Below are 26,467 nucleotides of genomic sequence, written 5' to 3' on the forward strand. Positions count from 1 at the left end.
TCCAGTTTAAGAAAGAAGTGCACCATAATTACTGCCGCCCTGCCATCTTTTCCTCATTTCCCACCTTTCTTAAATAACTATCTTCTCTGATGACATAACATAAAGAACAACTATGAGAAACAGGTATGTGCATATGCTTTCTTCTAAAATCTTATTGAGAATACATTATTGGCTTTGGATAGCTGGTCACAGGCATAGTAGCTGCAGAAGCAGAATCTGCATTTGTCTATTGGTGCATATGATTTTGCATATTTGTAATGTTACTTGCATATTACTGAGTGTTATTATAACTGTTCTGATAAATCTCTGATGGATTTCTCTGTCCTAAAACTGGTCTGTATACCAGCACATACAAAATCACATCCAAAACTCCCATTGGTGTAATTTGCAGCACTGTAAACACCATTGAGCATTAGCCCCCAAATCTCCCTTAAGCAGACTGGAGTAGCTTCTGTCATAATTTCCCTGTCTCTAAAGGTATTAAATTCACTATTTTGCCCTCAGAGTATCTGTCATGATGATCATCCTGGTGCCTCTTCTATCCCTGGAATACCTGAGCCTCTGTCTTCGCCCAACTGAAGCAGCTAGGGATTAATTGCTTGATTAACTTCCCCAAGCACAGAGATAAGGTCACTCACTTGCTTTATATTATTAGGTGTAAAGAAAGGGTATTCTGTGTCTGTTTTGGTGCTACGAGCAGTTCTTCCAATTCGATGAAAATAATCCTCTGAGAGGTTACGAAAGTCATGATCGATGACAAATTTCATATCTTCCACATCTATCCCTCTGGAGACCCCATCAATAGTGACCAGAATAACTTATTCATGCTTGACTTAATTTAGAACCCGGTCATACTCCTGTTGACTCCTGTCACCATGGGTGACAGGGCATGTCACCCATCTACTCTCATTTTTCTAGTAAATTCATCACATTTTCTTCTAGTTTCAACAAAAAACAATTGTTTTATTCTCCTCATGCATGATCTCTTTCATTAGATGAATAAGTTCACTCTTTTCTACATCATGACATATGTCTACCATCTTTGTCACGGTTTGCCTATAAGATTTTATTGATTCACAATACTCCTTATTTTGGGTTCAAAGCCCATGTCAAGAGTTCTATATGCTTTACTAAGGACAAGGTAGGCTGTTCTTTTCAAATTGATTTCCCCACAGTCTAAAATAAAGTCAAAAACACCAATGATAGCCTATGCTGGAGAGGATGTGGAGAGAGGGGAACTCTCATCCATTGTTGGTGGGAATGCAAACTTGTGCAGCCACTGTGGAAATCAGTGTGGCGGTTTCTCAGGAAACTGGGAGTCAACCTCCCTCAAGATCCAGCAATTCCACTCTTGGGAATATACCCTAGAGATTCCCTAGCTTACTACAAAAGCATTTGTTCAACTATGTTCATAGCAGCACTATTTGTAATAGCCAGAACCTGGAAACAGCCTAGGTGCCCCTCAATAGAAGAATGGTTAAAGAAGGTGTGGAACATATACACATTGGAGTTTTACTCAGCGGTAAAAAACAATGACATCTTGAATTTTGCATGCAAATGGATGGACATAGAAAACGCTTTACTGAGTGAGGTAAGCCAGACCCAAAAAGAGGAATATGGCATGTATTCACTCATAAGTGGATTCTAACCATAATTAAAGGTCTTTGAGCCTATTATTCGAGATCCTAGAGAAGCTAAATAAGAAGGTGAACCTGAAGAAAATCATGTACTTATCCTCCTGGAGATTGGAAATAGACAAGAGTCCCAGGTAACCTCGGGTGCATGGGGGGGGCGTGGGAGGGTTGTTGGAAAGGGAGAGGGTTAGAGAGAAGGGAGTAGGGGAGGAATGGGGAAAACTCGGGGGACTGAGATGGGGGGAGGGAGGAAGGATGGATATGGGATCAGGGAAGAATATATCTCAACTAAGGGAGTCATTTTAGGGTTGACAAGAGACTTGATTATAAATGGGATCCCAGGTCCAAGGAGAGATCCCCAGATTGTTCTCTGGACAGAGGAGAGGGTGCCTAAACCGGCCTTGGCCTATAACCATACTGATGAAGATTTTGCTTATCACCATAGATCCTTCATCCGACGATGGATGGCGATACAGACGGAAACCCACATTGGAGCACCGGACTGAGCCCCCCATGGTCCAAATGAGGAGCAGAAGGAGGAAGAACATGAAAAAAAATTCAGGACCGCAAGGGGTGCGATCACCCACTGATACAAGGGGACTGATCTAATGAGAGTTCACCAAGGCCAGTTGGACTGGGACTGAACGAGCATGTGATCCAACCAGATTTTCTGAATGTGGCCGGATTCTCTGAATGTAGCTGGCCCGGAGCCTTTCTGAAAAGCCATTGACAATGACACTGGGACTTGTTTCCTCTGCATATACTGGATTTTTGGGATCCAGTCTGTTTGGATACTCACCTTCCTGGACCTGGAGGGAGGGGGGAGGAACTTGAACTTCCCACAGGGCTGGAAGCCCTGACTGCTCTTAGGGATGGAGAGGGAGGAGGAGGGGGAGGGGGGAGTGGGACGGTGTTGGGAGGAGGGGCAGAAATGGAAACTTTCATAATTTAATAAACTTTGAAAAAAATAATAAAATGTCAATCAGTCTTTCAGGTGTTGCAACTTAGATTTCCACACATCTCTAAAAATATGTAATGCTTCACAAGTTTTTGTGTCAACTTTAAGCAGGAATCGTGCAAATCTTTTATAACATTTTAATTTTAATATATGCGTTGCTCCTGAAGTAAGTGAACAATCTTGTGCCTTCTTGAATGCAACAAATATCTTTCTAATTCCTTTCAATATTCTTGTCTGCTAGTTCTACCATAGACCAGTTTGAATTTCTTGATTTTTCTTTTAAGTATAAAAACTTTTTTTTACTTCTTTGGAGGTCTCAGTTTTATCAGATAACAGAGATTATGAATGTAATCTTGTTAGGTGTTACCTAGTTTAGTGTTTGTATAGATATTTTGAACTTTCTTCTGAGACATTGTAAAATTATTTGGAAGATCATGGATCTGCTTTTTCAGGCCAGATCCGAACAGTTTAATGTTCCAGCAGAACCTTACCTTGTACAGTCACCATTCTTGTCCTGGCTGGCAGAGTGGCCCTATTTCTTCTCTCTGTTTTCCACACTGGCCTTGCTTACTTCCCTACTCCCCTCAACTCACAGTGCTCAGCCTGACTTCGACCTTCCTCAGCCCTCCACAGGGTTCTGTGTCTCTGCAGTCTCTCCTCCTCCGGTATCTTCTCTGGATGCCTTCACTATTGTCAAGAAAACCAGCTTCACATATTTAATCTGGAAGAACACTGTGCTCAATATGGGTCCCTTTCCTTGCACAGTGATCTGGATCCTTCTGCAAGTGATAAATTGAGGGAAATACTGTGAATTTGAATCTGAATCATGCTCAAAGCTTCATGTGTCAAAGGCTTAGTTTCCCCTCTGTGGTGGCAATGGCAAGTAGAGCTTCGTAGAAGGTCTTGGGAAGAAGGTGCACTTTAAGCAAATATTGGGATCCGCATTCCTTCCCCTCTTTTGCCTATCTCAGGTGCTGTAACATGATCACCATACTGCCTGCTACCACAGTGGGCCTCCCCATGGGCCCAAATCCACTGGGCCAGGAGACCTTGAATTAAAACCTACAATCACAAACAGACTTTAGAACTTTTCCTCGTTTAAGTATTTTCAGATACTTTGTCACATTAATGAAAATGAACATGAAGTGCCACAAGGATCAGGTTTTTGTTTCCCAGGGTGTATTTGGAGGCTGTTCATTTATTTCCCAGACCAGACCAGAAATGATCACTCAGAAACTATATTAATTAAATCACTGCTTGGCCAATTACTTAAGCATATTACTAGCTAGCTCTTATATCTTAAATTAACCCGTCTCCACTAATCTGTGTATCACCATGAGGCCGTGGCCTACTGACAAAATTTTGGCGGGCTCTAAAGGAGTCATCTGTCCCTGGCAGCAGCTATATGGCTTCTTCCTGCTATACTCTCTCTATATATCTCTTTCAGTCTGACTTTATTCTGTTAAGCCATTGGCCAAAAGCAGATTCTTTATTAACCAATGACAATAAAATATATTCACAGCAGACATCACCTCCCACATTACCAGGGAACTCTGGCCTTTGTTGCCAGTTAACAACTGCTCAACAAACATTTTTAGCTTCATATATGTTGTTTGGTTTTTAGTTGTTTTCAGAGGAGTAAATCCTATTCCTCTCATTGCATCTTGTCTAGAATCAAAATTTGCAGCATTTTGTATAATTTAAAAATGTTTTTATTTTTTACATTTATTTATTTATTTGTGTGCGTGCGTGCGTGCGTGTGTGTGTGTGTGTGTGTGTGTGTGTGTTGGAGTTTACTTAAAAAAAACAGGAATTCTTCCTTTGGATTTAATGTTAAAAGATGTCTGTTTTTTCTTATTCTTTTACCTGTCATAATTCTTTGCCATAGCTAAGGAGTCATCTTTACTAACCTAATTATCTGTTATTCCCACCTAAGTCTACCACAGCTTTTGAATAATGCTTAGTCTGCATTCTGGGGTCCCTGCCCAGTACTCACCATTTTTCCTATTTTTCATTTTTTGCCTCAGCCATATTCTGCTGTCTGCCATAGTGGTGGGGTATGGTGTCTGGAATCAGAGCTGTTGTTGTGGAATATTACTTTAACTAGGCAAAGATGTATTGCATTTGTTATGTTGCAATTGCTTGATGATGTAAAGATGTATTGCTTTGCCTGCCTAAGGTGTCTGGTTGGTCTAATAAAAATTTGAATGGCCAGTAGCTAGGCAGTAAAAAGATAGAGAGGGACTGTCAGACAGAAAGAATAAGTAGTAAGAGGAATGCAAGCTTAAGAGAAGAGAGAGAGAGAAGTACAGAAAAAGAAAGGGATGTACATGGGGCCAGCCAGCCAGTCAGTTGCCAGCCAACTAGAAACAGAGAAAGCAAGGAGTAGGACCTGCAGAATGAAAAAAGGTAAAAAGTCCCAAAGCAAAAATGAAGATAAAGAGAAACTGCAGCATGAATAATAAAAACCCAGAGACAGATATTGGGGTTCAATCTGAAGATCAGAAAAGCAAAGCAGCCAAGCCAAGAGAGCTCTTACCTCTATGAAATCTTCAGACTGAAAGAAAATGAGTTTCTGTCTCATCCCACTTTGTATTCCTCTCTAGTGCTGGGATTAAAGGCGTGCACCACCACCACCTGGCCTCTATGACTAACTAGTGTGGCTGCTGGGATTAAAGGTGTGTGCCACCACTGCCTGGCCTGTATATCTTCTTAGTGTGGCTGTTTTACATTCTGGTCTTCAGGCAAGCTTTACTTATTAAAATATACTAGAGAGGAATATAAAGTTATAACTGATATAAGAAAAACTATATACAATAAGTACAATAACTATATATAATATATACAGGCAATAAGTATATCAGAATGTCTAGTCCATTTATATTTGGCAAATTCAGCGAAAATATTCCATATCTATCCTATCTTGGTGAATTCAAAATCTTGTACCTACTACTTTCCATTATATTTACCTTCTATCATAAATTGCCTTCTGCATCTGGTAAACAAGGAAAACTATAACTATCTAATTTTCAACTCTCTCAGAAACCCAATCAGAAAATAATAGTAACTGAGTAAACGGGATGTTCAAGCAAATGATTTCCAAGAAATGTGAGAAATGACAGAAACAGCTGGCTGCCTGGACAGTCACCCAAAGTTTCTCTATAACAGTTGGGCACCCATATTTGGCATACAGATCTAACATATCTGACAGACTTTCCTGTGAAGCAGGATATTCTAAAGGACTGTCCCTCCTTGTCTTGACAATGTTTGGCAATCACGTTCTTTTATGTCCTGCTTGTCCAATTAGGACAGCATACTGTCAGCAGTCAAGGCAAGAACATTTTCTTGCCCAGTGGTTTACTTTGCCTCAAAGAAAATAAACTTTATGTGGAGTTTCTTTAATGCCCATTATCTTCTTTGAAGTAGATTAGTGCTACCAGGAGCAGACAAGCCTCATTGTCATAAAAGAGAACCTACATTATTAGAACATCTTAAATGACATATTCTGTAGATCTCTGAAGTGTTTGAAGATGAACTTTCTATCTACAGTATATCTTTGTTTGACCTTAAAAACATACCTAATGTGACTACAAGTTTGATTATAATAGGTGATTAATTACTAACCTATATTACCTTATTATCTTAAACAATTGTCAATAATTTTTAAAGACTAGAAATTTGCATCACATTGTTTAATGAATTGTATATACTCATTAACAATACTTTGAACAAGAGTAGAGATGTATGTACTGTATGTTCTACCAAAATTAAACTCAAATTTGTACCAATATACAAAATTTGTATGCGATATACAAAAATTCAATACAATGTAAAACTATAAGGCTAGTAGTTGCTTTCTTAAGGTAGATTCAATAATTTACCTTTTATCTTATCATATCTATATCCTCCCTTTTTCTTTTCAGAGTATATTCAATAATCTATGCTGTTATATTATCATATCTATAGCTCCCTTTTTCATTTCAAGCCAAGAACTCTGAATCTAATACCCTTTGTCCAACTTTCTTCCTGGCCATAACCAATAACAACTGGGAACCAATACTCCTGAACAATGACAAATATCCATAACCCACGGAATAACCAAAAACCACCCACTCTTCCTTCTGGATTATGTGCATTGTATTCTTAGGTCTATTTTCTACTGTTTGAGGATGATGGCATCTTTAGGGGATCTGAAAAGGAAAAATTTTGGTCAATTGTCAAATTCTGGGAGAGGTAGCTATATCATTTCTTGTCCAGTCTCTTTGTAATGGGAAAGTCTCAAGTCCTGGCTCGAGTAATCTATTAGGCTGAATCTTCTGAGCTAACCAGTACAAAATTGTTTTGCAGTTTGTAGTTAAAGCTGAATTTTAGGTGATATTTTTCAGCTCAGTAGTGTTATCATAGTCCTGGAAGAATCATCATTGTGGGGCCCTATCCTCCTTTCAGAGACTTTAAAGGTTGTTGTTGGGCAAGCTTGTGGTTCACTGCAGAAAGCTGATAGAGACTCAAACCTGAAATCATGCACAGGAAGGTAGATGAAATATTTGTCTAGAATCAGTTATTACTCTATATGACCATTAATATCATTACAAAAAGTTATATATATAATGTATAAATCTTATACATTAGGAAAAGATGTAAAAGGGTTCACATAAAACCAAAGGATTATGAGATTAATGATAACAAAATAGTTCTTAAATTTTTGTTTTTCTTCTGTCCCATATCAGGTGACTCTTCTGACATGAGATAGAGATTTTGAATTTTACTTTAATAAGCATGCTTGGGTTTAGTCAAGGAGAGAGCAACACTCCAACTCCAAAGTCATCTTTAATCTTTAATTGAACTGGGACTACAAAAAGACCATTTGCATTATAAATCTTTAGACAATAGCAGAAACAAACATTTGGGACGATCTATGAAATTTTATCTTGTTGGAAATGTGATATGACAATAGGCCAAATTACTCTTTTTCTTGAGACATTTTTTTTCTTAATGATTTGTCCTTTTTCTTCTGATGTCTCTTTTGTCCAGTGGACTTTGGGAATTCCTTAACTGTATACCTTTATTCTCTTAAAAAAAAAGAACAAAACCCATCCCCAACCCTAATTTTGGGGGATATTCTCTTTTGGCAAGTTATATCTAATCAAATGAAAAACATTTGTTAGTTTTATAAGTTAGCTTAGATTAAATGGCAATGTGTTTGATGAACTATCATCTCTTCTAATTTAAAAGGTGTCTCTTACTCAAATTTAATCTTTCTTAGTTTTGATGGTATCCATAGCTTTTCTTCTCCTATGGGAACTAAAGCAAAACCTCTTCCCCAACATGACACATGTCCTGGTTTCCATTCTGAGGTCAGTACATCTTTAAAGTATATTGTTTGATTTAATTCCATAGTTTTTTTTTTTTGCTCTCCAATGTCTCTCACAGATGTTGTTCCTTTCTCATTAGCATTTAGAAAATTCAAAGTTAATAAAGCATTGTGCAATCAATTCCTGGATGTCTTTTCATCTGTTTCTGTTTATTTAACATATCCTTTAGATTTAAATTTGATCTTTCTATAACTGCCTGGCCTGTAGGATTGTGTGGTATACCTGTAATATGCTTTATATTATAATAAGCAAAAAGCTGTCATTTTCTTAGAGATATATGTTGGAGCATTGTCTTTCTTTATTTGTACAAGCATACCCATGATGGTCATAACATTTAGCAAATGTGTGATTATAGAGTCAGCCTTTTCCAAACTCAAAGAAGTTGCCCATTGAATAGCTGAATAGGTATCAATAGTGTGGTGGACATTTTCTTATGATTTCCTTGGCTTGTTGTCACATGATGGGAAAGTCTTTTTTAAATCTTTGCCATTGATATGACTTTTTATGAAATTCTAAAGCTTTCCGAATATTTCCAATCAATAATTGATTGATTTCTGTATGACCTGTGCTTGAGGACCTCTCAAACCAGTATGGAATTGGATGTGTTATGTATATGGGATAATCTTTACTCCTGATTGTATCTTGTAATTGAATAATGAAGTCAATTGTATATCATCTAGTATAAATTCGGAGGTTTCAATATTTAAAACAACTGTTTCTGCATACTGCAAATTGGTAAGTATGTTGAGAGGTTCTTTAAAATCCCTTAATACCATAAGAATATCATATAATTCTAACTTTTGGAAAGAATTATAAGAGCTTTGATCCACTTTACTTAAATTTTCTGATTTGTAACCTGACTTTCCTGATTTATTTACATCACTATAAAATGTAGGGGCTCCAGTTATTGGTATGGCCTATACAATGCAAGGAAGTATCCAGTTTGTTCTCTTTATAGGTTGAATTTTCTTGCTTTTCAGATAGTTGTAGTTAATCTCTCCCAAAAAAATTACTACAAGCTCTTTGCTAGGATTCACTTTCTGCCTATATTTTGTCAATTTCATCATTATTAAAAGATACTATAATTTCTGCTGGATTTATTTTTGCTAATTGACTAAATATCAATTTTCCTTTCAGAATTAACTCAGAGACCTTTCCCACATATTTTTTTTATTTTTTACTTTATGAGGCAAAATATCCATAATAAGATAATATCTTCCCTCTGCATTAAAATTACTTTAGGGGAATGCTTAAAGGGTAATATAATCAGGATACAGTTAAGATTTGGATCCACACAATCCACATGTGCCTTCTGTAATTTGTTTTCAATCACAGCCAATTCTCTTTCGGCTTCAGATGATAATTACCTGAGATTATCTAAATCCTCGTCACCATCTAAGGATTTGTTTAAATTAGTGCGGTCATCATTATCTATCTTAATAGTGTGCCATAGATGGAAACTGTCTCATATTAAACTTTGGAAGTCATTATGAGCCTGCAATCGATCTCTCATAATTTACACCTTTTGGGGTCTAATTTTTTGAAAACTAAATTTATAACCTAAATAATTAAAAAAAACTTCTCTTTGAAATCTTTTTTCAGGAGCAGATTGTAATTTCCAACAAGACAAAATTTTCTTTAATTCTTCAAACATTTTTTTCTAAAGCATCTACTTTTGAAGCAGATAGCAAAATGTCACCCATGTAATGGTAAAATATAGATTCAGGAAACTGCTTATGTATCATTTGCAATGGCTGACTTATAAAATATTGGTACAGAGTGAGGCTATTTAACATTCTCTGTGGGAGAACTTTCCATTGATATCTCTTAGCAGACTGAGAACTATTATAAGTAGGCACTGTGAAGGCAAAGTTTTCTCTGTCCTTTTCTTGTAAAGATATAGTGAAGAAACAACCTTTAAATCAATAACTATAAGTGACCATCCTTTAGGTAATAAAGAAGGCAAAGGAATCCCAGACTGTAGAAGTTCCATTGGCTGAATCACCTTACTAACCAGCTCTTACATGTGTTACCATTCTCCATTTTATAGATGTCTTTTTTAACAACAAATACAGGAAAATTCTAATGACTGGTTGATTGTTTAATATGTTGAATATCTAGTTGCTCCTGTACTGACTGTTTCTACAGTTTCTCTGTTGTTAAAGGCCATTGCTTACTCATACAGGTTTGTCTATCAACCATGTTAGAAGTAGGGCTGCTGGTGTCTTTGAAGTATCAGCAACTGTTGTGACCGGTTCTGTACAACCTGAATGGTCAGTGACTGTTCTTTATAATATCTTGTAATATTTTCCCCAGACACATATGTTAATTTTTATGATTTGTTTCTAAGATTGGAGAATGTTAATCTGAGTATTCCATTGCTGTGACAAATCATGTTCCCACAAATTCAATGCTGAAATCACATATGGTTTCAATATTCCCCTATATCCTTCTGGTCTTATACATCCAACCTATCTTGTGCTCTGCTTTACCTAAGATAAAGTTCCAATTCCTAAATATGTAACATTTACATCCTGAAGAGGCCAATTTGGATGCCAAGATTCTGATGAAATTATTGTTACAGTCACACCTATGTCTACTAGACCTGAAATGACAGTGTAACTTATTCATATTTTTAATTTTGGTCTTTGCTCATTTACAGAAATATTTGCTTTATAGTTTTTTCTGAATTTTTTGTTCTCTCTTCTATAGCTGTTTTATTATTCAGAGATGTATTTTTTTAACAATAGGCCTTAGGTTCTTTAATTGCTTTAGGAAAGAGTTTCCTCTATGATGGCAGGAAGCGACTGAACTGAATTTGGCATAGGGGCCTTCCAGGAATCCCTCATGGAGTTTCCCAATGACAAATGATTACCTTGAATATTTTTCATTGATATATTTGTTAGTCCAATATTTGTCTTTGCCACACCTTTTCCATGGTTCAGAAGGAAGGGATGTTCTAAATGGATAACTCTTAGAAAAAACATTGTTTCTAGGAATGCCCTGTCTGCAATCCCTTTTAAAATCATCTTGTTTACCACAATTATAAATTTGAGATTTTGGTTATTCTTCAAACCTTTGGAAATCACCTCTTCTATCTATGTATCATCATGTTCATGAGATTCACTATTAACTGAATCTCAAGATCTATTCTTCTGAAGGTGCTGACCTTGTCTTTAATGGTCTAATTATCTTTTGCATAGATAATTGACATTTTTTTTAAAAACAGGGATTAAATTATTATTTGTCTAGCTTCTAAATTTAGTATCATTCTTTTTACTGCTGAATTCGATCTTTTAAAGAAATCCATAAAGGCTTCCATTGAGCCTTGTATCTTTTTAGTAAATAACTCAATTTTCTTTCCTATTTCTCCAATTCTGTTCCAAGCATTCAAAGCTGCTGCACAGCATAAATCCAGGGTGTGGCCATCATATATATCTTGCTTTTCTATAGTAGCCTAATCTCCTTCTCCAAGAATTTAATCTGGGAAGATTTCCCTACCTCAAGCTTTACTCCACTGTTCAAATAATCTTAACCTCTTCTCTGAACTAGGTACTCCATTGTAATTGTGTACCAGGCTCTAAAACACTTTTAACCAATTCTATCTAGTCATTAGGTATAATTCTATTACAAATTGATCTCAAGTTTAACATTATTTCACAAATGGTGAATACATGTCATATGAGATTATTGCTTCCTCGAATCTCCTTAAATCTAACATTGGCACAGGAATCCACTTAGCTGTAACACAGCCTCTCCCATTTGGCAATTCCTGTCATGTTACTGGATATATTAAGGTTGGTTGACTGAAAACTGTAGACTGTTCCTCTCTACTCTTATAATAAATCATTGAAATTGGTTCTCTATTAAATTCCTCTCTCTGGATTTGAATATCTCTGTGATCTGTTTTATTAGGTTTTTCTAAGGCCTGTATCTTAGTACCCAGATTAACCAACTTTTTTAGTGATAAGACAAAAATGATGAAGCTGATAATGTTTACAATTGATGTTACATAAACCCCATCTAAATTAGATATCCTTTCATTTAATTGTTCCATTTTCAAACTATCTAGCATATTATCATACAGAGACTCAAATCCCTCCATTGTAATGGTTTTTCCCAGTTTTTTTAATGTCGGAAAAATTATCCGTTAACTAATTCCTCCCTTTAAGAATTCTCAATTGTCTTGCCAAATCTACAGACAGTGTTGATGAAGATGTGAGGCTTAATGTGACTGTGTAGAACAGTAAAAGCCTGACTGGATTTCAAGGCAGCTACCTAGTTTGGCAGCAGCCCAAGAAGTGGGTGGTTCAGGAGAAGCCTGCCACCCACAGTGGGGAGCACGAGAGAATGATAAAGAGAGAGAGAGAGAGAGAGAGAGAGAGAGAGAGAGAGAGAGAGAGCTGTCTGAAGAATGCATGTGTGGTGGTGGGTGCTGCCTGAAGGCAAAACCAGTCAGTCTAGGGAAAGTGAGTCCTGTGGCATTTGGGACCCAGGTGCTTCTGGAGTTTGGGTGGCAGTTAGAAAATGTTTCAGAGAGGCTACAAAAGGAAAATCCCAAAGTCACTCAGAGACTTAGGAAATGAAAGTCTAGCCAGGTGAGGTTGCAGCCTCATGTATCTCCAGTAAGAGGACAACATCAGCTCTGGTGGGAGCACCACATGTAGCTATGGTGGGAGCACCACATGTAGCTATGGTGGGAGCTCTATGTGCAGCTCTGGTGGGAGCTCTACATGCAGCTCTGTTGGGAGCTCTGCATGCAGTTCTGGTGGGAGCCCTACATGCAACTCTGGTGGTATCTCTACATGCAGCTCTGGTGGGAGCTCTACGTGCAGCTCTGGTGGGAGGTCTGCATGCAGCTCTGGTGGGAGGTCTACATGCAACTCTGGCAGGACCGCCACATGCAGCTCTGGTAGGAGCTCTACATGCAGCTCTGGCTTGTGCTGGTGGCTAAAAATTCAAAGACAAATGGATTTTTTGTGTGTAAATTTTTACCCCAAATATTTGGCGCCAAACATAGACATGAATAATAAAAACCCAGAGACAGATATTGGGGTTCAACCTGAAGATCAGAAAAGCAAAGCAGCCAAGTTATCAGAGAGCTCTTACCTTTATGAAATCTTCAGACTGAAATGGAATCAGTTATCTCATCCCACCTTATATTCCTCTCTAGTGATGGGATTAAAAGTGTCTGCTGCCAGTGCCTGACTCTATAGCAGGTGCAGAGCCCATGGGTCACCATGGGTCACCAGTGAGTGCTAGCTGAAGAATGAACGAAGATGCCCTCTTAATGACTCTTGACCATCACAATGAGAGGGATAAAAGGATGCTCCCCAAACAAAGCAGAGTTTCTTGCACAGGTACTAGTCCAAGTTGCTCATGCAAAAGCACAGTAGATATGAAGGGGAAGCCTGCTTCAGACCATCTTCGGAGCATCTCTGTGAGCTACCAGGTGAGGCTGCAGAGGCCATTTCTCAAGTTCAGTGATAGGTAACATTACTTGTCAAAGAGCACAGCCTGGAACTGAGAAAGGAAAAAGCAAAGAAAACTGAAAGGCCACCATGAGCCAACATGAACAAGGCCTCCTAACCCCTGTCTTTGTTCTGTGGCCCAGGTGTCTAGCATAGATCACATTACTGCTTCACTGCTGGATTTTTCAGAACTGTCTGCCAATATTGACATTACACCATTCTATGTTAAGGGAATAAAAGTGGATTGGTGAACAATCACTTTCAATGCTAATTGTTGAAATCTGCAGGTCAGAGCTCTCAAGCTAATGCCTGTTTGCTTAATGGCAGTTGTGGTGTTTGCTCTTTGAAAGAAAAAACATATTTTTGGTCTCTTTTCCCTATGGCACAGGGTAAAATTCTTGAATTTTATTTTTTAAGGCAGGTGAATGGGCTTACGTTTCTTGTGTAGTTGTTTACTTTCCATGCCTCTGCTCTCTGGTACTTCTTTCCTTCCTTCTATTGAATGATAACTTAGCAGCAATGTCTGTTTTGGCTATTAGCTCATCTGCAAGGACATTTAGAATTCCTGGTAAGTCCAACTCCATCGTCCTTTTTCCTCTAAAGTCCCTGGAGGCTGTGTGGGGAGTCATTGGTGATGTACTTGGAGTTCTGTAAGCATAGCCATTCCCGAGTAGCTCCCTGAGGGTCCTGGAGAGAGTGAATGTTGGCAGAAGTTCAGTGTCCCCTTCACTGGGCTCCTACTTCCACTCTAAACCCTGTGCTCCTGGTGTCGTGCCACCCAAAAGAGTCTTATCCCAATGCTCCTATGTCCTTCCTTCCCCTCACCCCACAGATTTCAGGATACAGTGAATGACAGCAGCAATGTCTGGGGACTCTTGTTTGGGGAAGGAAACTGACAAGGTACCTGTCCTTTCTCTGCTAAGGCTTGGCATGAATTTGAGCTTACCAGTAGATTTCAGCTTATTGATGAGCAGATCACAGAGTAGCCCCTGGGCATGTTTTCCAACTTAATGAAGAAAAGACAGTTCCTGACACTAGAGCACTTCATCTCGCTGACAGCATCAATCAAGAGTTTCTCTGAGCTCCTGGCTGCTCCGGGAGTGAAACCTTAAACACCGGAAAGGTTGGGGCCATGGATAGGAACAGTGTGGAGACAGAAGTATCTAGTTTATCTCGGTGTCCTTCCTATGCCTCACTCCAGGCTCTGCTGAAAGTAGAGTAAAGCCAGGGGTGATGTGGGAGTCCCCTCTGAATGCTGTGAATATCATTGGTTAATAAAGAAGTTGCTTCAGGCCTATTGCAGCACAGAATAGGGCAAGGTGAGAATTCCAAGTGGACAGAGGAAGCGAGAGTAGGCAGAGTCAGGGAAACACCATGTAGCTGCAGCAGGAGAAAGATGTGAGCCGTCAATCAGAACTTTGCGGGTAAACCATGAGCCTCGTGGTAAAACATAAAATAATGGAAATGGGTTAATTTAAGATTATAAGAACTAGTTAGCAATATGTTTAAGTGATTGACCAAACAGTGTTTTAATTGATATAGTTTTTGTGTAATTATTTTGGGTCTGGGCAGCCAGGAAATGAATGAGCAGATTTCACCAACAGGATCTATTTAGACAGAAAATAGGAGGAAGGTGGTGATGTGGGGTTCCCCTCTATATGCTGTGAATGCTATTGGTTAATAAAGAGGCTGCACTGGACCTTTTGCAATGCAGAATAGGGCAAAGTGGGAATTCCAAGCAGATAGAGGAAGGGAGAGTAGGTGGAGTAAAAGAAACACCATGTAGCTGCCGGAGTAGACAGACATTGGAATCTTGCTGGTATGCCACAACCTCATGGTGATGCACAGATTAATATAGTCTGTATGATTATTTCACGTCTGGGGGTCTGGGCAGCCAGGAACAAATGAGGCTCGGGTCTGGGTAGCCAAGAACCAGTAGTCTGTGACTACACTAGGGGTTGGAGTTGGTAGCTGGGAGATCGTATAAACAAGGGGGATGGTGTGTGGTTTTGTCATCTCTGGATGTGAAGGTGCAGTGGAGGAGATTATCCTTCGAGAAGCTCACTCTCCCTTCTATTTGGTATACCACCAGCCAACCAGCCAACTAACTAACCAGCCAGCAAAAATCTGGAATGGCGATGTGAGCTTGCCTTGGAGCTTACTTATTTTAATGATTTTCAAATGGTCTTCTTCCAGGAGAAACTTTTCTTTTTCTCCAGAGGAAAGCTACTGCTTCTATAAGAGAATAAGATCTGACAAATGAAGAAGGAGAAATAAGACTTGGTAGTCTGAAGACAGGAAGACATGGGAAGAAGAGGTGAGTTGGATTATAAACCCCTCATGATTGTGAAGGGGCTTCTGAAAGGAACAGGCTAGTGTGACAGCCATGGGTCTAGTTCAGGGCTCTTCAGTTGAACATCATAGAGAGACACTCTCCGGCCAAGTGTAAGGGACACACCCTACCTACCTAAGTACAAGTTTTCCTGTACAGCTAATTTCTGACACCCCTTTCTTCTAAAGATAGGCATCTACTTCTTGCCAGGTGTCCTACTGACCCTGGGGAGAAGAGCTGACACATGAGTTTTCTGTTTGTCATGGAGAACTTGTGTTCCAATATGTCTGCAAGTATCTTTCCACCCACTTTTTTTTCTTCTCCAGTCATGATGTTCCTGTAACTCTGCCAGAAATCCTGTTTCTGTAATGGAGGAGGTTTGAGCACTGATTTGCTCACATTGGCCGGGAGACTACGAATTGCCCTTGGTGTTGCCATTACCATACAACTCAAGGCAATCTACTGCCCTCTCTTTGTGGAACACAGAACCAGAGCAGCGTTTGGTGGAACTGGTGGCAGCATCTTAACACTTAACCCTTTTATTCTACTCTCTTTGATTTTATTCATTTCTTTGTTGTTCTTTTTTTTCCAGACAGAATGAGACTGTCCTCGAACTTGTCAGTCTCCTGCCTCAGCCTCCAGAAAACTAAGATTACTCACACTGTAATTGTGCTCAAAGTTCACACCTGAGAGCTGTGATCGCGGCTGTCCTCTAGGCTGCTCCCTAGAGTGCCTCTAAAATTTCGTCACTTTGGGAAGGCAGTGGTGTCTAGGTTGGAGTGCTTACTTACCCTGGCCTTGAGTACTCGGGGCTGGCAGATTAAAATGCTGCAGTCCATGTCATTACTAACCCCTGGGCTCAGACTCCTCAGTCAGTAAAGATATTAGTTATGAAGAACAGCAGAGAGAAGTCCTAGCTCCCGGGGCTCCTTCTCTGGGGACTTCCTTGGCCCTGCTAGCTCTGTACTCTTGACCAGGGACAAATAGAGTTTGGTCACTTTGTCCTCACTGGAGACTCCAACTGGGATCCCAATGAAAAGATGGGCAGGGGCTGTCTATAAACTCTCTAGAGTTGCTCTGCATTCCCACCAGGTCTGGCATGTGACGGTTGTCAGCTGTCCATTTTTTTCTGGACTGGTTTTCGCCTGTCCTACTCTGGTCAATTGCCGAGTTCTACTTTCTCATTCTTTGCTTATTTGTCACACCTATGATAGATGACTTCTCTATTCACAAAACACCTCCCAAATTTCTATCCGAAGTTTGAGAACCATTCTCCAAGAATCTTACAGCAAGGTGTGTGTGTCACTCTAATAACCTGTCATTATCTTGGTTCTTCACAATCTGGCAATCTGGGACACAGGAAAGTTTTCCGATTGGACAGTTGCTAGAGGTTCACTGTATTGGCTTACTTTCCTAATCACCCAAGCATGATAACATCATCAAAGGGAACGAGTTGAACAAATGTGTTGAAATCATTTTGTCCATCTTAGAATATTAGTAAATTCTTTTGTTTCCCCATATATGGCTAAGATACACTTGACTTGGGTATGACTCATGAAGAGTCTAGTAAAAATCTCTCGAGTCATCTTCATTGGTTGCTGAGGCGCATTGGAACAATGTGACTAGGTAGTTGGGGATGACCTTGAGTCTTACTTGAGTTAGCCAGGATATTCTTGATGGGTCTCCTGGGACTTTAAACCATCTAATGATTCTTTGACATTGGCAACTGAAGGAATGGTTTTCTGCCACGCTGTGTAAGAATGCTTCAGGGGCTTTTCTTCCGAGCTTGGAATGAGAGTGAATGCTGTCTCTTGGTATACCCCTTAGAGTGTTCCTGCAGAGTCCCAGAATATCCCAGAGCCCAGAAGGACTGCAGTGACAGCTGCACACACTAAGACAGCCTTGGCTTCTGAGAGAGATGAGACAATCATGGCGTGGCAGAGCATGGATGCTCTACATGGCCCTGCCAGCCGTCTAGTCTCACCCAAACATCTCTGAACTCTGCCCAAAGAAGTCTCCGGGGCCCCAGCTCTACGAATTTATGGAGAAAATAACGCCGTGTTCTTGGAGTCTTGAGTAAGGCTGTGACTTTGCTACCTATCCTTCCTGGCTGTAACTGAGGGCAAGGGCATATGGGGATGGGTAGAATGTCAGCATGACCTCTCTCCACATCCCTCTTGCCATGAGGATCCTTAGAGCAGCAAAGGAACCTCAGCTTTGCAAGTGAGCACCAGCCAGTCAGGAGTTCCCCGAACAGGTGCTCCGGCCATCAAAGTCTTGAAGCAGTTAAACTTGCTTTCACCTTTGTTGCAGTTCCCTTAAAAGAAAATAGAGAGATCTTCGAAAGGTGGAAGGGTGGCAGGCCAGAAACGTAAAGTGTGTGCAATCACTCAGATACAAGTGGCACCACTAAAAATTGCCTTCATATATCAGCTTATGGTTTACACACTCTGGCAGAAAGGACACCAAAAGGTCAGCAGAAAAAAAAATGTCTATGTCAGGCCTGGAGCTGTGGCTTCAAAGGTGGTGAGAAGACACGATCTCAGATGGGTTCTGGAGGGACCGGCTAAGTGCCTGATAGGGTCGGATTTCTTTTTCTTTCTTTTTTTTTCTCTTTATTTTGCTTTATTTTCAAGGAAGTTGCCTGCTAACGTCAGCAGAGAAGCCAAGGTATAGACTCGAAGTAACCTTTCACTCCGACCCCTGGTGACAAGACGGATAGTCCCATTCATCTGTGGGTGAGCAGCAGAGGCTCCCTGCATTTTTTTTTCCTCCCCTTTGCTTGGATTCAGGATATATTTGTTTGCAGAGAGGAATGTCACGCTTGTGAGTGCACTGCTCAGTCATGTGCCTGAGGTGGTGAAAGCTGTGGAGGGGAGAAGAGATGGGAGGAAAGGGGGGCGGTGTAGGGAAAGGGCAAGCTATACTCTGGGGGCTTTGAGTGATGCCAGCTCAGATCCAGGAACAAATCTTCAACCAAATGATAATGGAGAATGTGCCTTCCAACCAAAAGGATCACAAAATGTACTGTGAATTAATAATGCCCCCTTTTAGAAGTGATTGCCTCTGAGACGGTATCGGGGAGGAACGTTGCCCCCTCTCGCACCAACCTATGGGAAGGAACTAGGAGCTCTGCGGCTTTCTTGGAGTTTTGTTTAAGGCTGACTCTCCCCCTTACTTTATTAACCGTGTAACATTTTAAGGTTGTTTTTTCCTCTCTGTCTCCTGCAGCAAGTCTCTATTGATCACTGTGTACAGTTATAATCCCTTTCAAATTTATCATCCATGACTAACACCACATGTATTGATTAGCATTGACGGATGTCCCTCTATAGTATAGAACTGCTGGGGTCTTGGCTGGTGAAATCAGTAGAGATGGAGAGGTAGGAGCGTACATTCTGCTTCTCTCTCATTTTTCCTCTGGTATTCTTTCGCTCCCCTTTTCATCCTAGTTGAGATGAGTATTTTTCTCCTGGAATTGAGGAACTACTTTTCATATTTTAATAACACTCTCTTTAACCCTCCCCATAGATTTTTTTTTTTTGAGGAAAATAAAAGGCTTCTCAGTGACAATTGGGAGGGGCTGCTGCCAGCAGGTCCTGGAGGAGATCACATTTGGGAGTGGCAGCCAGACGTCTTAACCTACAGCCTCAAGTACTAAGGATGGGAAGGGTAGTTCTTTTAGGGACAAATTTGGTGTCACTTGTGACTAAGGATGAAGTACCTGAAATCCGGAGTCCAAATGCTGACATTTGTCAGTAGTGGAATTTTATGTCCCTTTTTGCTTGCCCTCTGGCGTGACTTCTCTGCCTGTTGTGGCAGTGGATCATGACGCTGTCCCCTTAGCCCTGCCCAGTCACACTTCTGGCTCTCCTTATCTTGGAACACTGTCCTGTCCACTCACTCTCATTATGCGCATAAGGCACCAAGCCCATGTGGCAAGTCTGCCCAGTTAACCTGCCAGCCTGGTACTGAGCTGCTCAGGTCTGGTCCTTACCTCCAGCCAGCCCCACACGGGAAACACAGGAAAGCAACCTTGCCAGATGTGAGGTCAGCCATGTCATCTGTGTGACAGAGTAACCGTTCTCTCACACTTGACAAGCAGGAAGGCCGAGGGAATAGTCAACGGCTTCAGAGGGTCATCAAGGACTAGAGCCCCCCCCCCCAATCTTATTCTTTGACACCAGTGGTGTCTTATTACTCTAGAGGGTTTTTCATATGGTCTGCACCCTAGGACCAGACCTGAGAATAGAGAGGAGAGCTGTAGAACTCACAGGCAGCTTAAAGGGCTTGTAGCCTGGTTTCCTAACCACCTATGAGGGACCCCGAAGGAGCTTAAACATTTGAAGCAAAACGTTCCACATCGTACAGCAAGTGTGAGGGAAGTCCCCACCTCTGTCCGCTCACCAAAGAACTCATTCTCCCCACCCTCTCCTCCTCACTTCCCTTTGTGTCTCTCCCTAGTCCTTCCCTCTCCCCATCCCTCCCAGGACTCCCTCAGCGACATTCCAGGTCTAGCGGGAGACTCACAGGGACTGTTTGCTCAGCTCTCTTTACTTTTCAAAGCCATTTTCTAGCAAATTCAAAGATGCCTTTACCAGAGAGTTCACATTAAAAAGTTAATTTTCTTTCCAAAGGAAAGAAGGGTGGTATACCCAGCTCCTAGAGGAGGGCGCACCTACACCGCCGGGCTCAGTTCTGCCATGCTACGGCGCCTTTGAATGGCTGTTTAGTTGACTCGTATGGAAATGATATCTCGTCCTCCCTCACTGCCTCTACCCCCACTATTGACAATAATTTGATGGGATGTTTGCGCCTCTTCACTTATCTCTCTCCCAAGTTTTCATGGTCTGTTTGTAATAGTGTTTGGGGTTCTTTGCGCTACTTTAAATTAAGTTTCTCATATGGGTCTTATTACACCTGGAGACTGCTCAGCTATTTGATGACATAGTTGTAAATCCTCAATAAAAAAGATCTTTAATAATCAGCCAGCATTTATTTCGTATACCACCCATCTTATTAAATCTAACTCCTCAGGTTTCAGAGGACGCTTTACTGTGTTCCGGCATTGGAACAGTGGCCTTCTAGTTCTGCTTCGGAGGGCACTTTCATTACAGACGCCTGTTTTTAGGCACTTATAATTTCCTCAAGTAGCGCATTTATTTCAACGTGCAATCATTCTCAGTTCTCTTCTCCCCCTCTCCACTTGTACCACTCCCTCCCCCCTCATGTTTTTTTTTAAAAGTTTAATATGGAAATACATCACGAATTTTAGAGAAAAAAGCTGTGTCAGTGGCTGAGAATAGCTGAGCAAAGCTGCCAGGCTCCTCACCACCCAGACTCTCCTTTGGTACCGTGGTTGTCTTGATGCAAACGTTGAAGGGGAGAGGAGGCTGGCAGCCCCCAAGCATTTTCTAGTGCATCTTCCCTTCTCAGTGCAAGCTTCGCCAGTTATCCCCAGTGGCAGGAAACTGAGGAATCCAGCAGCCGACAGTAAACAGGATGAGAGGGAACGCAGACATCCCAATTGTGACCCATTCTAGTCACCTACTTGTCCTATGAAAGACGTTGCACACATTGTTCCTAATTCCATACCCAGTGCCTGAAGTTGGTTACAGGAGAGTAATTGTACAAAAAGATAGGCAAATGGGGCATCTCAGAGTCTACTTCCTCCCATACAGGCGCGGGATAGTTTGAGGCTGAAACCTGTTCCCTCTCCTAAATCTTATACTCCACGAGAAGAGGGACTTGGTCTATTTTGGTCTATGCTATATTTCTGTCTCAGTGTCTGGCATATAATAGGTAGTCAAAAGGCTGAATTTAGGCAGAAACATTTTAGAATAGATGCAGCCTTATTTAAGCAAAGGGACTGGGACATTCAGAAGATCTTAACTCACTAGATGAGGACCCTCCATAACTCACCTCTAAAGTAATTTTATATTAAGATTCGGCTTCCTCTGAGAAGGAAAATTCTCAGATATGCAGCTGATTCTGTTATGCTTGTGAAAGGACCCGTTAGATAGCCCACAGGACTGTGTGATCAGAGAAGAAGACTGCATTTAATCAAGAGGAGAGACCGAGAAGAGAATTTAAAAAATTACTTTATAAATTGCAAAGAAAATAAACATCACACCCAAATTAGCCAGACCCACAGTCTATACATCTCAATAACTTCTCTACAGTTAGAATAACCACCTGAAGCTTAGAGATAATTCTTGAATGCATTAATATGCACTTATCCACCACCAAAAATAGTAAAAAAAAAAAAAAAACCATGGCAGAATTAGAACAAGATGATCTTCATGTCCTCATTCATGACCCATACCCACTACCTGCATTCAGTCCTTCCTCACTCCGAACATCTAAAATCTGTTAGTAAACATCCCCTTGTCAGCTGGCTGTGGTGGTGTGTGCCTGAAATCTCAGCATGTGGGAGGTTGAAGCAGGACATCACAAGTTCAAGGACAGCCAGGACCCTCATCAACACCGTGTCTCAGAAACAAGGCAAGCCACTGCAAAAGCCAGGTCTGTTGGGTTCTGCCGGATGGGTATTCCCACAGGTTTTCCTCTTTTGATTTTGAGGTGACAGGGGTAAGGTCATCTCATATTTTTATTTTTTTTATTTTTTTAATTAATTAATTTATTTGTTTATAAAAATTTCCACTTCCTCCCCCTCCTCTCCATACCCTCCCATTCCCCCCACTCCCTCTCCTCCTCCCCCCCACTCCCTCTCCTCCTCCCTCTCCTCCTCCCTCTCCAGTCCTAAGAGCAGTCAGGGTTTCCTGCCCTGTGGGAAGTTCAAGTTCCTCCCCCCTCCCTCCAGGTCTAGGAAGGTGAGCATCCAAACAGACTAGGATCCCAGAAAGGCAGTACATGCAGACAAAACAAGACCCAGGGCTATTGTCAACGGCTTCTCAGTCAGCCCCCATGTCAGTCACATTTAGAGACTCCAGATTGATCACATGCTCTTTCAGTCCCAGTCCAGCTGGACTTGGTGAGCTCTCATTCGATCAGTCCCCTTGTATCAGAGGGTGAACGCCCCCAACATGGTCCTGATTTCCTTTTTCATGTTCTCTCTCCTTCTGCTCCTCATTTGGACCTTGGGGGCTCAGTCCAGTGCTCCAATGTGGGTCTCCGTCTCTATCGCCATCCATCGTCAGATGAGGGTTCCCTCTAGTCCTGCCTTTCTTGCTCACGTTCTCCCTCCTTCTGCTTCTCATTTGGACCTAGGGAGTTAAGTCCAGTGTTCCAATATGTGTCTCTGTCTCTATCTCCATCCATCGCCAGATGAAGGTTCTATGGTGATATACAAAATATTCATCAGTATGGTTATGGGCCAAGGCCAGTTCAGGCACGCTCTTCTCTGCTGCCCAGGGAACAATCTGGGGACTTCTCCTTGGGCCTGGGAACCCCTCCAGAATCAAGACTCTCATTTCATATTTTTAAACTCTACCATCTTTTCTCTTGTGTTTGGGTTCTTATTTGTTGAAATCAAAAAAGCAGGTGCCAGAGAGGATAGAAATACTTAATTCATGGCACTGCTTGGGTGAGATGAGGAAAGCCTACTTTATATTATTGATTTAAAACATTTCTTTGTGAGAGTTTTGTTTTCTGTAAGGAAGGCTGAGTAAGTTGAGCAAGCTTCACACTGAGAACAAGTAGGGGAAAAGCTACAACAAGGACCTACTCAAAGTCGGGACAGGAAGAAGGTGGAAGTGCAAGTCAATAGGATTAAGACTTGGAGAAGCTGAGACAGATAAACCCAGCCCTGAGATGCTTACCTAGTGGAACCCACAGGAACCCTGGAAGGTACTGTGCAGAGGCCAGGTTGAATGCTGGCTGTGACTCTTGACAGTCTCACAGGGCTGAAGGAGAGAATGAGTTTATGGACTGCCAAAGAGAAAGAAAGAATAGAACCCCAAGCTTGAAGTTGGATCAAGATAAAACTGATTTTGTACCAATGTGCAGGGACTAGAGCCCAGATCCAAATCATACTGAGGTTTTATTGCAATAAGGGGATGTGTGGAGCTAAGGCTCTTATCCATCCCTTATAGGCAAATGCAAATCTTTTCAAGAGGACAATTTTGTACCCCAGTCTTGAAGCTACTGCAATGTTTTTCAAACACACTGTTATGCAACAAATAAAGATATCCAGACATAAAACATATAAAGTAATATGATACAAATTAAGAGAAATAATATACTTTATAAACATACCAGAAGCTATCAATGTAATGGAATTATCAGACATTAATTTTGAAGTGATCGTATATTTTTTATTGCCAAGAATAAAAAAAAGGGATGATTGTGAATTTGGGAGGATACATCAAATACTTTAATAAGTAAATACTTCTAGGATTGAAGACTATAATAGTGATTAAGTGCTCAAAAATAGGTAATAAATAGATACTGCTGAATAAGGAATAACTTCAGTATAGCTTAGAATAAAATATTCAAATTAAGCTTATGTGTGATAGGAAGTAATAAATTAAAGATGATGTAGAAGGAATAGAGAGAAAATCCGACCCATGAATACAAAGAAAATCAGGGTAGATGAGGGAGGGAAGACTGGGTAAAAACAGCATTCTAAAAGGAGCTGATGCTCCTTCAGACTGTAGCAAGCCACACAGGAGACAGAGTGAACTCCGAGCATGAAGGAGAGTGAGTCGCATGTGATATGACTCTGCTGAAAACCAAAACAGCCACCAACTTTCCAACATGTCCGTAAAAGCCAGACATACATGAACTCAAATAACAGCAATGTAGAATCCTGTGTCTGTTGAAGTTATCCTGTGAAGGCATAGTGAATATATTTTATTTTCAGATAGGCAAAACCAGAATGTATCACTCTAGATCTACAGTGGAGAAAAGCAGGAGAAATGTTCGGTAATAATTTCTTACTGGAGGTTGAGAATATGGGAGAAGTAAAAAGTGTAGCAATGGGCATAAATAGAAATGAACCTGAATGATAGAACTAATAGCGCCATTTGGGAAGAGTGAGTACCGACAGTCTCTGATGATGGCTTTGCTTAAGGGTTTCCAACTTCACAAAAATACAAAAGCAATGTGTAGTAGAAATTGTGCTTCCAGTTCTGAAGTGTTCCAAGAGTAGAGATCTAAGGTGAGATGCTCTGCGTAATACTGGGCAGCATCAGGGAACTGCAGTTGCTATGTGTCAACCACGTGACCAGAGAGAACACAGCCATGTTCTCAGTTTGCCATGTTGCTAAGCTTTCATGTTCTGAAGATTTATTGTATTAAGTGCGTTTTAACTTAACAATATTTTCACCTTACAATGGATTTATTAGAGCATAGCCCCATCATAAATTGAGAAGCATCTGCATGTGTAATTAAAATGCACTAGAACAATGGCAGATAAATTGGGGGAAATGATGGAATTAAAGTGTTGTGAGGTCCCTGAATCCTTTGGGAAAAATGATTAAACTTTGACAGCGGTATCAGTCATGAATGTGTATTTTTGTTTATGGGTAGCCTTAAATAAAACACAAGCATTTTCATTAAAAGAATGCATAGGAAGGTAATGGGAATGGAATAAGTACATATATTTAACCAATCAGAAAATAGGAATTGATAGAAAAGGAATATAGAAAATAGAACATTGTCAGATAGGAAAAGTAAAGAGATGATAACTTTAAATCCAAGCACACCAGCTACTGTAGTAAACAGACACAGATTACGTGAACTAGTCATGTGAGTTCTAAGGTCAGGTTAGTGGCAGATCGAACCATGTGTCTCTGTCTAGATTCAACGCCAATAGATGATCTTATCATGCAGGGGGCTGACAATTGAACCTTTCCCAGCATACTCACGGCTCTGGATTCCAACTCTAATACCTTGCCAAAACATAAAATGCTTTAAAAATATAGGAATACATCAACCAGAAGAATGCAAATATAGCCAAATTAATGTTAAAGAAAATTTCAAAGCAAAAGTATTATTAGAGGTGAAAATAGATATAATGACATGAAGGCCAATTTAGAAGGCCAGTTTACTGCAAAGATATTGCAGGTTCAAATTCATAGCCACCTGGTAACAGCCCTGAATGTACATCAGCCAGTTCAAATTCAACTGTATCGGTTACCTTTCTATGGCTGTGCAGTAACACCATAACCGAAGTAATCTATAGAAGAAAGTTTGTTTTAGCTTACAGGCCATGATGGCTGAAGAGCAAGCTGAGAGCTCGCATCTGGATCGGCAGGCAGGAGACCTAAAGAGAAAATGGGGAATGGCATGTGGCTTTTGAACTTTGAAGTCGCCTCCGATGTGATATACTTCCTTCATCAAGGCCACACCTGCTAAAACCATCCAAACTAGGGACCAAGTACTCAAATTCCCAAGACTGTGGGAGACATCTCACACCACCACGACAATCGAAGGAGAAGTAGAGAACGCGTAGTTGAAATAGAAAAGCTTCTATGTAATGAATAGAAAATGCAGATCCAAAGTTAATAAGGAGTTAATAAGAATGATGAATAGCAAGGATAATCAATCGGCCTAAGGAATACATGAAGAAAACTATGTCCAGTAATGTACTTTTTATTATGCTAAAATATGTGTGTCATCGTTTTCTGTGTGTAACTCCGCCTCCACTACCGGGCAACCACCACCAACACCCAACTCCAATAACTTACTTTTACATCCACAGGCAGCATATGTCCAACTGGCCAGTGCAGTGGCTT

General features: G+C 40.6%; 1 non-coding gene and 1 pseudogene across 1 annotated transcript; both read right to left on the reverse strand.

Moving 5' to 3' along the window:
* Window positions 1–226: 226 nt before the first annotated feature.
* LOC125401220 (putative ATP-dependent RNA helicase DDX5) overlaps window positions 227–26,467 on the reverse strand; it is a 30,987-nt pseudogene continuing 4,746 nt past the window's right edge.
* Window positions 2,659–2,770, reverse strand: LOC146893965 (U6 spliceosomal RNA). Its single transcript, XR_015002913.2, has one exon. It is a non-coding gene; the product is annotated as a U6 spliceosomal RNA (small nuclear RNA).

Source organism: Myodes glareolus, chromosome 8 (genome assembly GCF_982192425.1).
Source record: "Myodes glareolus chromosome 8, mMyoGla1.1, whole genome shotgun sequence".
NCBI classification, from domain to species: domain Eukaryota; kingdom Metazoa; phylum Chordata; class Mammalia; order Rodentia; family Cricetidae; genus Myodes; species Myodes glareolus.